The sequence below is a fragment of the Tamandua tetradactyla genome, chromosome 4 (genome assembly GCF_023851605.1).
Source record: "Tamandua tetradactyla isolate mTamTet1 chromosome 4, mTamTet1.pri, whole genome shotgun sequence".
NCBI lineage: Eukaryota > Metazoa > Chordata > Mammalia > Pilosa > Myrmecophagidae > Tamandua > Tamandua tetradactyla.
In genome coordinates this window covers 126,914,739-126,928,944 of record NC_135330.1, presented here as the reverse complement: position 1 = coordinate 126,928,944, position 14,206 = coordinate 126,914,739, and positions in this window count along the sequence as shown.

The following is a 14,206-nucleotide window of genomic DNA, read 5'->3' as shown; positions in this document are numbered from 1 at the left end:
ACTTCTCATGCATTTCATGTGTGCATTTTCTTTATTGCTTCTACTGTTTAGGGAAGCACTCTTTCTGTCGGAAAAGTTAGTCCCTCCATGTTTTAAATTAATTTTGTTAAAACCTAATTGTGTGGCATTTTTGCACTTTTGCTGTAATCGCACACCTGGCAAACAGCATTTTCAAGGGTCTATAGAATGAATAAGTTCAAGTTTTAAATAGGTACATAATTAAATTTCTGATATCAATAAAAGACATTATAGACTGGATGTTAAGCAGAAATAAAATCCTGAAAGGTGTGTGTGGGTGGTATGGTGACGGAGTCAGTTAACATGTATTTACTCTTTAAGAGTTTCTGGAAGATTATACTGCCCCATCTGAAAGATTCTGCTGCAAATTCTACAAAGGGAATACAATCAGGAAATGCAGTATTGGGACTTACAATTCTGTGGCCTAAAGAAAAAGAAAAAAAGCTGCCACATTCAAACTTGAGAACTGGAGGAAAATAGCACTGCAGTGCATCTGAAAATAATTGGCACATTGTAAGCCTCCTTCAAAGAGCCGGGATGCTTTCCATTTGCTGGCTAAGCTGGCCTCATGACACATGGTGGAAGATCACTGCTATTGTAGCATGCCAAGCTGCCGCCTCATTTCCCTGGGGAACTTCCCACACACGATGAGAACGAGTGAGAACAAACCTCAAACCCACAGAACATTACCCTGGAACGCTTTCAAGCCAGGCAGTTTGCACATTGGCTGCAGCCTCTTAGCAAATGAGAAATGGAAAGTGCCCCGAAGCATTTGCTGTCGGTGCCAAGAAAAGCCTGTGCAGTCAGGGACCAACCTGGGTTCTGTTCCCGAGGGCTTCAGGGGAGTGGATGGGCAGAGTGTCAATAAGATCCAATAATTACACTGAGTCAAAGTTCTCCCTCTTCTTTGAAAGGAGAGTTAAACCCACTTTTGATGGGTTCTGAGAATTTGTGACGATATTCACTAAAGTGTAGGGAACAGAGGTGAAGTTTTATGCAGGCTGCTCAGCCTCACCTGGACAGCCTGTGAATGCTCTGGGACATAAACTCTTTCTGTCAGATGCCAAGGCAGCTTCCAAGTGTTTGACCTTTCCATTTGGAATCCCTTTGCTTCAAAGATAAATTATAGCCTATTAGGAGAGCTGGAAGGTGTGGCCAACCTCTCTAAATCCATGAATTAGGTGTGCTCCTGAGAAGAGGAAGCAGGCAATTACACGCAGTTTTAAAGTTTGGCATCCATTCCTATTGCTGCTAAGCGCAGGCAGTCACACTGCAATCCTGGAGAGGACTTCGGGATATCTAAAACCAAACCCAAATCTCAACCTCAGACACTTGGTCCTTTTAGAAGAAAAGAGAACAAGTGTGTGTGTGTGTGTGTGTGTGTGTGTGTGTGTGTGTCCATATCTGAGTCACAGGTATGAAAGCAAACGCCCAGCTGTCACCAAAGACTGATATGTTTGTATTTAAGTACTTCAACTTAAAAAGTGATTTATTTTTTTTTAAAAAACAAATTCTTTACAAACATGGCTTTAGTGCAGTTTGTATGAGGTCTATGTAATTTGATTTTTAAATGTAACCATTATTGGGGGCATCTTCTACCTATCAGGCTCTGTTAGGGGAGGATACAAAATAAATAAACTCCATCTAAAAAGAGCTTCAATTCTAGGGAATCTTGGAAAATTGTTGGTGACTCATAGAGTCAGAATGGTCATAATTAAACTTTGAATGAAGAAAAATTATTTCCTTCAAATAGGTATTTTCATAGAGATTGTCACATCTGTTCTTAGGACATCCCTGAGTATAACTGACCTCATTTTCCAGAAGGCATAGCTGTGACTGAGGACCCAGCAGGGTGCATTTGAAGGCATGATGGGAGGAGAATATTGGAGCTTTGCTAGATAATTCCTCTGTCTGCTATAACTGATCCACCTTCCCAAGTAGCAATGTGGGGAGAGGAAGAATAGGTAACAGGGAGAATATGTGAATAATAGGATTTAATAGATCTTTTTATTTTTGACATTATGAATGAGACATGTTCTTTTAAAAAGAAATACACCTGTTCTAATGTTTGTAAGAATTCTTACGTAAGTAATAAGAACAGCCAGCATTAATTGAATATTTGTAATGCGCCAACCGTAGGGTTCAGTGTTTCACAAACATTTGTTTTTCATTTAAGAGTCATAAGAATCCAATAAGGTAGGTGCAATCATTATCCTCAAGTGAGAAAACTGATGCCTACAAAGTTAACTAACTTGCCCAAGGACACACAATAAAGGACAGATGATAGATTTGGACCCAGGCATTTGGGGTAGTTCTCCCTCCCTTTGGGATATAGGGTGTTTTGTCAACCATGTGGACTTAAGTACTTTCATTGGTATCTGCTGAATGGGAAGATTTTGAAAAGAGTTAATAGAACTACTTGGTTGAAATGTCTCCATAGTACATATTTATGAGTACCAATTGACAACGCATCATCAAAACTGCATTCCTTTACCCCCGGGGCAAAGACACTGAATTGTTTGATGAAACCCTTGTACCCTCCTACTTTTCTACTATCCTTTATTGTAGCTATTTGTTTCCTTGTCATTCTCCTTAGTAAATGAGTGGTCAATGAATTTTAAGTGACTGAATAAATGAATAAATGCAGAGACATGGGTCTAAAAAATTAGATCATAAGACAATCCACAAAATCTTTGATCAGCTAGCAAAAACTGGCAGAACCATCTTCCTCAAAACTCCTGACAACAATTAAAAGATTGCAGTAACTGGGTGAGGGCCAAATCAGGGAAACACAACTTTTAAAAATAGGAGGGAGAAGCTTGTGGCACCCTTGCTGGTTCTTCTCCCATCCCCTCTCTGATTTAGTGTGGCACAACCCTGAACTCCTTTTGTGGTCTCTGGCCTCTTCAGGAGGGAGCAGAGTAACCCTATATGCACACTGTGGAGCCTGTATTTCCATGCCAATCAATTGGGTGGCAAGACTGAAAGACTGACCCAGGAAACTGCTCTGTTTTCCCCTCTCAGAACTGTCCAGCAGGCAGTAACAGCTTATAGAAATTTAAAGCAGTGTGAGAATCACTTAAATTAAAGGGGTCTGAAGCAAAGGATTACCAACTTTAAGTCATAAAACAGAGCACTCCAGGGGGTGAGGGTTCTATTTCTTAGAGTAGAGGGGGCATTTGAATTCCTATAAATGGGGGGATTCCTAAAGATTGGGAACAAGCACTAGCCCAGAGCAAGAATCAGCCTCAAAAGAGACAGAGAGGATACTGCACTCTGCACTGCCTTAGGCTGTTTTCCTGATAGAATGGGTCAACTCTGAAGAACACTGACCAAAGAGCCAATTTGCAGAGATTGCATAGATGTTCTTGCATTGGTGAGTTCGTTTTTGTCAGTTTTTGGCACACAAGAAAATCTCTGTCCTGTAAGTAGCACAAGGAACAATACAAACTCAAGGAACAGACAAGTCAAGGACAAAATTCTGTCCTTTAACACTTTAAAATGTTAAAATGTACAATATGCAACAAAAGATAAGACAAAGAAACAGGAAATGATGGCCAATCCAAAAAAACAGTATAAAAATCCAAAAACCATCCACAAAGACCAGACTTTCAGTATACCAGAAAAGACTTTTAAAATGATCCACAGTATGCTCAAGGAGAGAAAGGAAAACACAAATACAGAGCTAAACAGTATCAGGAAAACAATGGCTGAACAATATGAGAATCTCAATAAAGATAATTTTTTAAAAACAGAACCAAGTAGAAACACTAGAATTGAAGACCACAATAACTGAAATGAAAAATTCCCTATAGGGTTTCAGCAGGAGATTGGAGCTGGCAAAAGAAAGAATCAGTGAACTCAAAGAAAAGATCATTGAAATGATTCAGAATGAGGAGAAGAAAGAATAATGAATGAGAAAAGTGAACAGAGCCTAAGAGACTAGTGAGAAACCACCAAACATACTAATGCTTACAGGATTCAAATTCCAGAAGGAGAAAAGAAAAAGAGAGAAGGAATAAGAAATAATGGCAGAAAACCTCCCAAATTTAACAAAAGACATGCATATACATATTCAAGAATCCCAACAAACCTCCAAGAAGGATTACCTCAGAGTACTGTAACCAAGAAATCAGGATTTAAGGGATGATTTTGAATAGTAAATCATATAATAAAAATTCCTTTTTGCTTTCTGGAATGTTGGAGTAGACAGGGAAATACCTGAGATCTCTGATCTCTGCCTTGATATCTGAAATGAGAGTAAAAAGCCCTTATACTGTGCTTTTGTGATCGTAAGCGCTGGTCATTCTCCTGTAAAGCAAAGACCCTAATGCTGATGAAGGTGGCCATTAATTACTTCTTCCTTTTAGTTTACACCTTTAGTACTGAGGTGATGGCTCTGTCTCCCCTCCTTTCAACTTATGTTCTCCTATTGAAATGATAAGTGATAGCTCTGCCTCCCCTCTCTTCAACTTATGTTCTCCTGTTGAAATGATAATGATAACACTTGACTCCTTTTCTGCTTTGAATGTAACTATCTGAAATGACCTCATCTACCCTTGCTAAAATCCTTAAAAACCTTGAACCCCCTAAACTTGGAGAGACTGATTTTCAGCTGTTAGGCTCTCTGTTCTCCTGCTACATGTGTAATAATAAACTCTTTCTCTCTTTGAAACCCTGGTGTCTCAGAAATTGGTTATTGAGTTTGTTTGGCAGAAGAATCCACAGCCTTTCTCCAATAGCAGTACCATGCATAGACATACAGTAGTCAAATTGTCAAATGCCAAGACAAAAAAGATAGTTCTTTAAGCTGCAAGAAAAAAGCAACATGTTATCCACAAGGAAGTCCCAATTAGATTAAGTTCTGATTCCTCATCAGAAACTATGAAGGCAAGAAGGCAGTGAAATGAAATATTAAAAGTGCTGAAGGAAAACAGCTGCCAACCAAAAATTTTATATCCTGCAAGACTGGCTTTCAAAATTGAGGGAGAGATTAAGACATTCCCAGGTCAACAAAAGCTGAGGGAGTTCATCATTAAATGATGAACAGGTCATTAGATCTGTCCTGCAAGAAATGCTAAAGCAAGTTCTTCAGAAAAGGACACTGGACAATGAATTTAAGTGGCATAAAAAATTAAAAACGTCCAGTAAAGGGAGCCATATGGATAATTATAAATGCCAGTACTACAGTATGGCATTTTTGGGATATTTAATTGAAATATTAACAGTCTAAAATGCAAATGCATAAAATGCTGATAAATCTCTTTGGGGACATACAATGTATAAAAATAATTTGTAATAAGTGAAACAAAAAAGTTGGGGCACTAATAGATATAGAACAGTATATGTGTATGCCATTGGAGTTAAGTTGGTATGAAACTGAGGGAAATAAGGAAAATGGCCTCTTCTCAGATCTGCTTGCCCAACCCCCCACATCCTGGTTCCTTGTTTAAGTCCCGATAAGCACAAACTAAGTTTCACATTCCTCTAGGCCCGTCCATTTCCCCGAATCCACATCCACAAGGGGGCTGTAACTGTAGGATCTTCCTAAGGGAGGGTCACGTATCTCCCTAATTGGATTAGCTTTCACGCTCAAAACTGTAAGCCCACAACTCCCAGCCAGTGGGTGACGGGTGAGCAGGGGGAGGGGGCAATTGCATCAGGGGCCTATATAATCTTTGTTATTGTGCAAAGCTGGCACACTCATCTGCTTCCACTTATCTCGTGGGTGCCCTTTCTCATGAGAACGAAATAAAACAGTGGCTGTCTACGATTTAACCTCTTGTCTTCAGAAACCTTTGAGTATGCAACTGTGATCCCACTTAGCTGGGGGCTCATGTGGGATCCAGGAGCCAAGGAGAGACCCTCGAACCTCCTCCTTGATCGGCAGGACGTCCCACCCAAGTTTTAGAGTGGCCGTCGGTGCGAGAACGCTGAGAACCTCCTCTCGCGGTTGAACCCAAAAGGAGCAGAGGGGTCTGGATGGTACGGTGAGAGAAGAACCGGGAAGAGAGGAGTCGCGTAAACCTGTTCACAGACTCAAGTATGGAACCTTGTGTCTGGAGCCTGGGTGACTTGGATGAAAGGGGGGGGGGGGGGGGGGGGACTTGAGTCCGAAAGATTCTGATGAGTCTGTGAGGTTGAGTACTACAAGAAAACTCTGATAAGATACAGGGCAGGGAGTAGGAGTCAAGGGCCGGTGATCCCTCGGAAGTCTCAGGAGTGAAAATAGGAAAAGTCAATTCTAAAAGTAGCTGACAGGAAACTTTGTCACAGGTACCAGACAGTAGTCTGTTAGGGACAAAATTGAAAAACTGGGATGATCTTTCAAAATATAGGGGCAAAAGTAAAAAGACCATGATAAAATATTGCTGTTTAATTTGGACTGAAATTCCCCATAAGGGCAGAGTGGCTCATTGGCCAAAGTTTGGCTCTGCAAAAGACTGGGTTTGCCAGGCTCTAAATCTACTTACGAATGAAAAGCAACCCAAATGCGAGGAAGAATGTTCCTATGCTGCCCCCTGGCTTCCTGAGTCAGGACAATAGGTCCTGTCAACCAGAGAAGAAAGCCAAGGAAACAGAAAAGAGAAAAAAAAAATCTTTTCTCTCATGGAGTTAGAAGACTGAGGAGGTCAGGGGTCTGAGAAAGATCCCCACTTGGAACCCTTGATAAATCTTAAGGTGGGGAGTAAAAAAAAATTAATATGACCTTTTTAATTGATATGGAAGTGACAAGATCCTCCTTCACCACCCTGCCTCAAGGGACTGGACTAAGTAAAGAAAAGCTCAAAGTCTCAGGGGTAAAAGGAGAAAATTTCATTGTTTCCTTTGTAAAACCATTACAAATTGAATATAATCAAAATACCCCCATTTGGGGTAGTTTCTCTTCATCCCAGAAGCAGGGATCTATTAGGTAAAGATATGATTACAAAACTGGGTCTTAGCCTAAGTGTAAAAGGAACAAAAATTATCCCAACCTTACCCCTCGACTATGTGTCATGAGGAATGGAGAAGAAGAAAATTAACCCACGGGTTTGGGCCGGATGCTGAAATAGGAGCAGAGTACATACACCCCCTCTAAGGATTAAACTGAAAGAACAAGGACAGATAGCGAGAGTGAGACAATTCCCAATATCACTTGGCAGTAGAAGAGGTCTCTGGCCAATGGTGATGGCACTCCTAGAGGATGGTCTTTTAGAACTTTATCAATCTCTGTACAACCTCCCATCCTTCCTGCATGGAAGAGTGATGGGACAAATAGACTGGTTCAGGACCTGAGAGAAATAAGATTGCTTGGCCCTCACACCATGTGCTCCCAAGGCCCTTACACCTTTGTGGGCAAAATACCCAACAGCAGTGCACAGTTCAGTGTAATTGATTTAAAGATGTCTTTTGGGCCTGTGCCCTTCATGAAGAAAGCAAGGACTTGTTGACCTTCAAGTGGGAAGATCCAGAAACAGGGAGAAAGCAGCAGTTGAGGTGGCATGTCCTCCCACAGGGATATAACGGTTAATGAAGGAAAAAACTTCCAAACTATCCAGTTCAATTTCTGTGCCCTAGCAGGAATCCATTTTTGAGGGTTGGAAAATCAAAGAGCATTAAGCCCTTATGAACAATACTTATGCCCCCAAGCCAAGGGTGTGGGATGGATGAGAAGCTCCTTCTGGTCCTGGCAAGATGTGTGGTAGACTACACAGTTTGGGGGGTGGGCCTCACCCCATCCACAATGGTGCCCTGGGGCATTAAGTTTAAAGCATGTCAGCAGCCAGGGCACAACTGGGAGCGGCCTTCAAGCCACATGTGAAGATTGTAGCTCATTAAAATCCCTCACATTCTCTAGGGGGCATGTGAATGTTGAATGTCACGTAAATCAATGTAATCCCCTCACTTTCATCCTGCCAGCACCAGTAAACCAAAGCTATAACCACACCTTTGGAATTGGAGTAGATGTAACTGGCACAGACCCAGTAACTCAATTTAAAATTTTAGTGGTTCTATCTTGGGCTAACACTTCTATCTCTGCCCTAAGCCCCACAAAATCTCCCACTGAACTAGAGCCCCTGTTCCCCACAAAGGCTCCAAATGTCAAAATCATAACTATCAAAAATGCAAGGGATAATCTAGAAATAGAAACAGGATACCGTGAAACAAATGTTTGGTGGGAGTGGGTAAGATAGAACATGAAAAGCCTGGGAAAAAGCAATTGCTATGTTTCTACAATGGGCAATCCTAGTGCTCAGGTGTTCCCCTTTCTCTTGGGGATGGACCACCACCCTACAGAGTTTTGATGTGTGATCTCCCTCTTGTCTAGCTCTGTAAATCATACTGACTGCAGCACCCTGGCAATTCTTAATTCCTTCAACCAGGAGGAGCGGGAGGGAGTAAGGGAATTCCTCTGGCCAAAGGCCCCTGGAATCACATTGCATGCATCTCAGTATGTGACTAAGAGTCCAGCCTCCCGCCTCACCTGTGCCCAGACATGGAATGTCACTAAGGAACCCCCCTACCCCCAACTTAACGGTGCCAAAGGCCTATCTCTGGTGGATTGTAGAGGAGCCACACTTAGACAAACTCTAGTCACCTGGTACAGGACATGTGCCCTAGCACAACTTGCTATCCCCTTTACCATGGTATATCTGAACCAAGCCACTGACCGAAGACTAGCTTCAGGAACTTACCATAAATGATAGGTCCCTGAAGTCTCTTTTAATACAAATGTTTATATAGATGCAGTAGACATTCCAAGGGGAGTTCCTGATAGATATAAGGTCCACAACCAAATTGCATCAGGATTTGAGTCTTTTCTGTTTTTGTGGATCACTATAAATAACAATGTAGATTGGATTAATTATATCTACTTTAACCAACAAAGGTTTGTAAATCATACAAGAAATGCTATACGGGGTCTTTCTCAACAATTAGATGCAATAAGTCAAATGGCTTGGGAAAATAGACTAGTGTTAGACATGATGCTAGCAGAAAAAGGGGCAGTCTGTGTTATGATAGGAGGAAGCTCCTTTACTTTTATTCCCAATAACACAGTACCCAATAAATCTGTCAGCAGAACATACAGGGACTAACAGCCCTTTCAGAAGAACTAGCTAAAAATTCTGGTGTGGATACCACCTCTTGGACCAGTTGGTTTGATTCCTTTTTCTCCGGATTCTGGTCTGAAATTATAACTATGCTAGTTGGAGTTTCTGGCATACTTCTTGTATTACCTTACTTAATTCCTGGCTTTATCTAATTCAATGAACTGTACAAAATATGTATATGGTTCCCATAGGCAGGGGAGGAAAGCCTAAGTCAATTATGTTGCTTAAATGGGCATTCACCAAATCTAACAAAAGTCAAAAAGAGAATTACCAAGACCTAAATAAAATAGCTGACGCCACCTATAATAGCCCAATAAATGGTCAAAACAAGAGGGGGGACTGAGGGAAATCTCTTCTCAAGAAACAAAATGGCTCAGATCTGCTTGCCCAACCTCCCACATCCTGGTTCCTTATTTAAGTCCCGATAAGCACAAGCTAAGTTTTACATTCCTCTAGGCTAATCCATTTCCCCGAATCCAGACCACAAGGGGGCTGTAACTGTAACCTTGGACCTTCCTAAGGGAGGGTCATGTATCTCCCTAATTGGATTAGCTTTCACACTCAAAGCTACAAACCCACAACTCCCAGCCAGTGGGGGATGGGTGAGCAGGGGGAGGGGGCTGTTGCATCAGAGGACCTATGCAATCTTTGTTACTGTGCAAAGCCAGCACACTCACCTGATTCCACTTATCTGGTGGGTGCCCTTTCTCATGAGAAAGAAATAAAACAGTGGCTGTCTCTAATTTAACCTCTTGTCTTTAGAAACCTTTTGGGTAGGCAACTGTTGTCCCAATCAAAATCAAATGTGATTGTTTAGATTAAGGATGTTAAAGTTAAGCCCCATGGTAACAAAAGAGAAAATATCTGAAAAATATATACAGAAGGAAATGAGAAGGGATTCAAAATGGTATACCACACACACACACACACACACACACACACACACACACACAAATGAGAGTAGGTGTTAATGGAATGGAAGGACGGAAAATGGTATAAGATGTAAAAAGATCAAATAGCAAAATAGCAGAAAAAAAGTCCTGCATATTGGTAGTTATGTTACATGTAAATAGAATAAATTCTCCAGTTAAAATGTAGAGATTGGCAGAATGGATTAAAAAACAATGCACAAGTATATTCTATTGACAAGATTCTCAAATAAACTCAAAAATACAAGTTGGTCAAAGTGAGAGGATGGAAAAAATTATACCATGCAAATAGTAACCAATTCATGCTGCGGTGGCTATATTGTAATAATATCAGATAAAATAGACTTTTAAGTAGAAAACTGCTACAATGGACAAATAAACTCAGTATATACTGATAAATGAGTCAATTTAACAAAAAGGACATAACAACTTACGTTATGCACATTTACAGAGTCCAAAAATATATGATGCAGATATAAACAGATTTGATGGAAGAAATATATGGCTCTACATTAATAGTATAAGACATCAATATACCACTTTCAATAATGGATAGAACTTTTAAATAGAAGATCAGTAAAGAAATAGAAGAATTGATCAATCAATAAACCAAGTAGACCTAAGAGACATCTATAGAACCCTTCACCCAACAGCAACAGTGTATACATTTTTCTCTAGTTCACAGACATCATTCTTCTGGTTAGACCATAAGCTGGGTCACAAAGCAAATTTCAATAAAGTTAACAATATTGAAATCATACAGTGTACCTCTGACTACAATGGAATGAAGCTACAAATCAATAATAGCTGGAAAAAAAAGAAAAATCACAAATATGTGGAAATTAAACCACACAGCCTTAAACAACCAACAGGTCAAAGAAAAAATTACAAGGAAAATTAGGAATTATCTTGAGACAAAGTGTATTAGTTAGGGTTCTCTAGAGAAACAGAATCAACAGGGAACACTTGCAAATATAAAATTTATGAAAGTGTCTCACGTGACCGTAGGAATGCAGAGTCCAAAATCCACAGGGCAGGCTGCGAAGCTGACAACTCCAATGGATGGCCTGGATGAACTCCACAGGAGAGGCTCACCAGCCAAAGCAGGAATGCCACCTGTCTCCTCCAAGTCCTCCTTAAAAGGCTTCCCATGATTGGATTTAGCATCACTAATTGCAGAAGACACTCCCCTTTGGCTGATTACAAATGGAATCAGCTGTGGATGTAGCTGACGTGATCATGACCTAATCCTATGAAATGTCCTCATTGCAACAGACAGGCCAGCACTTGCCCAATCAGATGAACAGGCACCACAACTTGGCCAAGTTGACACCTGACCCCAACCATGACACAAAGGAAAATGGAAACAAAATATACCCAAACCTTTTGGGTGCAGCACAGGCAGTGCTGAAAGGGAAATTTAGAGAGCTCTAAATGCTTACATTAAAAAAGAAGAAAGATCTCAAATCAGAGACCTAACTTCCCAACTGGAGAATTTTGAAAAAGTAGATCAAACTAAAGACAAGGAAGGAAATAAAGATTAGAACAGAGATAAATAAAGTAGAGGATAAAAGAGACAACAGGAAAAAAAACAAAAGTTGGTTCTTTAAAAAGATCAATAAATTCAACAAATGTTTAGGTGAACTCCCAAAGAGAGAGAGAAGATGCAAATAACTAATATCAGAAATGAAAATGGGTATATTACTACCAACCCCACAGAATTAAAAAAAAATTATAAGTATGGAATTGCAACCCATACCAAACTCTGAAATGTGTTCTACAATTAATTGTTGCAATGTACTCTGAAATTTATTGCTTTTATTTATATATGTTATTTAAAGAGAAGGAAGAGTATAACAGAGAAGATAGGATTTAATAAATGAGTATGACTGCTGAATCACTATAATGACATTTCTGTTGGTCTCCAGTGTCTTGGAGCAGCTAGAAGAAAAAACAAAAAGTCGTGGACTCGTAACCCATACCGAACTTTAAAATTTGTTCTGTAACCACTTGTTAAAATGTACTTGGAAATTTATTGCTTTTTTGCATATATCTTATATTTCACAATAAAAAAATGTTAAAAAAAAGGATTATAAGAGGATGCTATGAATAATTCTATACCAACAAATTAGATAACCTAGATTAAATAGACAAATTCCTAGAAACACACAAGCTATCTACACTGACTAAAGAAGAAATAGCTCTCAACAGACCAATAACAATGAAATATATTGAATCAACAATGAAAAACCTCCTACAAAGAAAAGCCCAGGATAAGATCATTTCAAACAGAACCCTAATGTAAACTATGGACTATAGTTCATAGTATAACAATACTGTTTCATCCATTCTAACCATGGTCCACACTAGTGCAAAGTATTAATAAAGGAAAAACTGTGCTTGTGAGGAAGGGTATATGGGAACTCTGTATCTTCTGTATGGTTTTTCTGAAAATGTACAGCTTCTCCAGAAAAAAAAATTATTTAAGACACTAAGTTGGTATTTAGTATTCAAAAAAACCTGGCAACTTCTGTCCTGCTATTCATTTTGTTCTGCTTTAAAATATATAATACACTTTGAGAATTTTAATTTTAACTTGCAAGGCAACGTTAAGATTTTATTCCTGTAGTTTGTTCAGTACATTTTATTAGATCTACCTCCTACCCTCACAAAAGGGAAAGTATAAAGAACACTCACTGGATGAAGAAACATAGGCGGGAAGGGTTATTGATGTTAGAAAAGTTGATCATTCAGACAGTAAGAAACTAGGAGTAAGTGGCAAGATATGGTTCCTTGGAGCCTAAAGTATGACAGAGAATGGACTGGAATCCTTGGGGATGAGATAGTTGTCATCATATAATGGGGCACCACTGATAGCACACATTTGAGAGGACCCAATTTAAAGGCAAAAATGCTGGGCACTGGAAATTAGTCTTGACTCTTGCAAGAGCAGCTACCATCTGATATGTACCTACTATGTGCAGGGTCCATGTTAGATGCTTTACATACATTATCTCATTTAAGCCTGATGACCACTTTCTCAGGTGCTTATAATTATCATTAGGCTCCATGGATTAAAATCTCACCAGGAAGAGGTGGACGGGAGATTTAAACCTCTAACTTCAAGTTCCAAAACTCCTCTATACCACTAAGGTATATTTCAGAAAGTTCCACTACACCATAAGGTACTCACTAAATTTTCTACTCTACCACTATAATCATTTGCCAGGCTGCTATGGCAAATGCCACACAATGGGTTGGCTTAAACAGCAGGAATTTATTGACTCACAGGTTCAGAGGCTGGAAGCCTTGTTTCCTTCCAAAGTCACTAGTACTCTGGCTGGCTGGCAGTCCTTGGACTCCATTGCTTTTCCATTACATGGTAATGTTTTCTCCTTCCTCTACCAGGTTTCGTTGACTCCTGGCTTCCAGCTCGTCCCCATGGCTTTCTTTTTGGGCCTCAAATAGTAGGGTAAAGATGCATCCTGAGTCAGTTGGCCACAACTTAACTAAAAATAAGATCTTCAAAAGATCCTCTTTACAATGGATTTATTCCCCCACAGGAATGAGTTGAAGATTAAGAATATGTTTTTTCTGGGATACCCAACTCAATCTGCCACAACCACTGTCTTGGTTTGTGAAAGCTGCTGGAAAGCAATATACCAGAAATGGGTTTGCTTTTACACTGGGGATTTATTAGTTTACACATTTACAGTTCTAAAGCCATGAAAATATCCAAATTAAGGCATCAGGAGGAAGAAACCTTCTCTGAAGAAAGGCTACTGCCATCTGGGGTCCTTTGCCACATGGGAAACACATGGCCAGCACTTGCTGGTCCTGACTCCCAGGTTTCAGCTTCTGATTTCAGTGGCTTTCTCTCTGAGCATCAGCATGTCCTCTCTTAGCATCTCTAGGGTATTCTTCTCTAAGCTCTCTCTTGGTGTTTTTGCCTATTGTCCTCTCTAAAGGGCTCCACTTGAATTGGGTGGGTCACATCGCTATTGAAACCAGCTAATCAAAAGATCCTACCCACAATAGGTCTGCACCCACAAGAATGGACTAAAAGAACATGGCCTTCTATTTCTCAGACAACACGGCAAGCAAACTCACTGCCCTCCCCCTCTCAACATGGGACATGACTACCTGGCAACATGGGACAGAAAT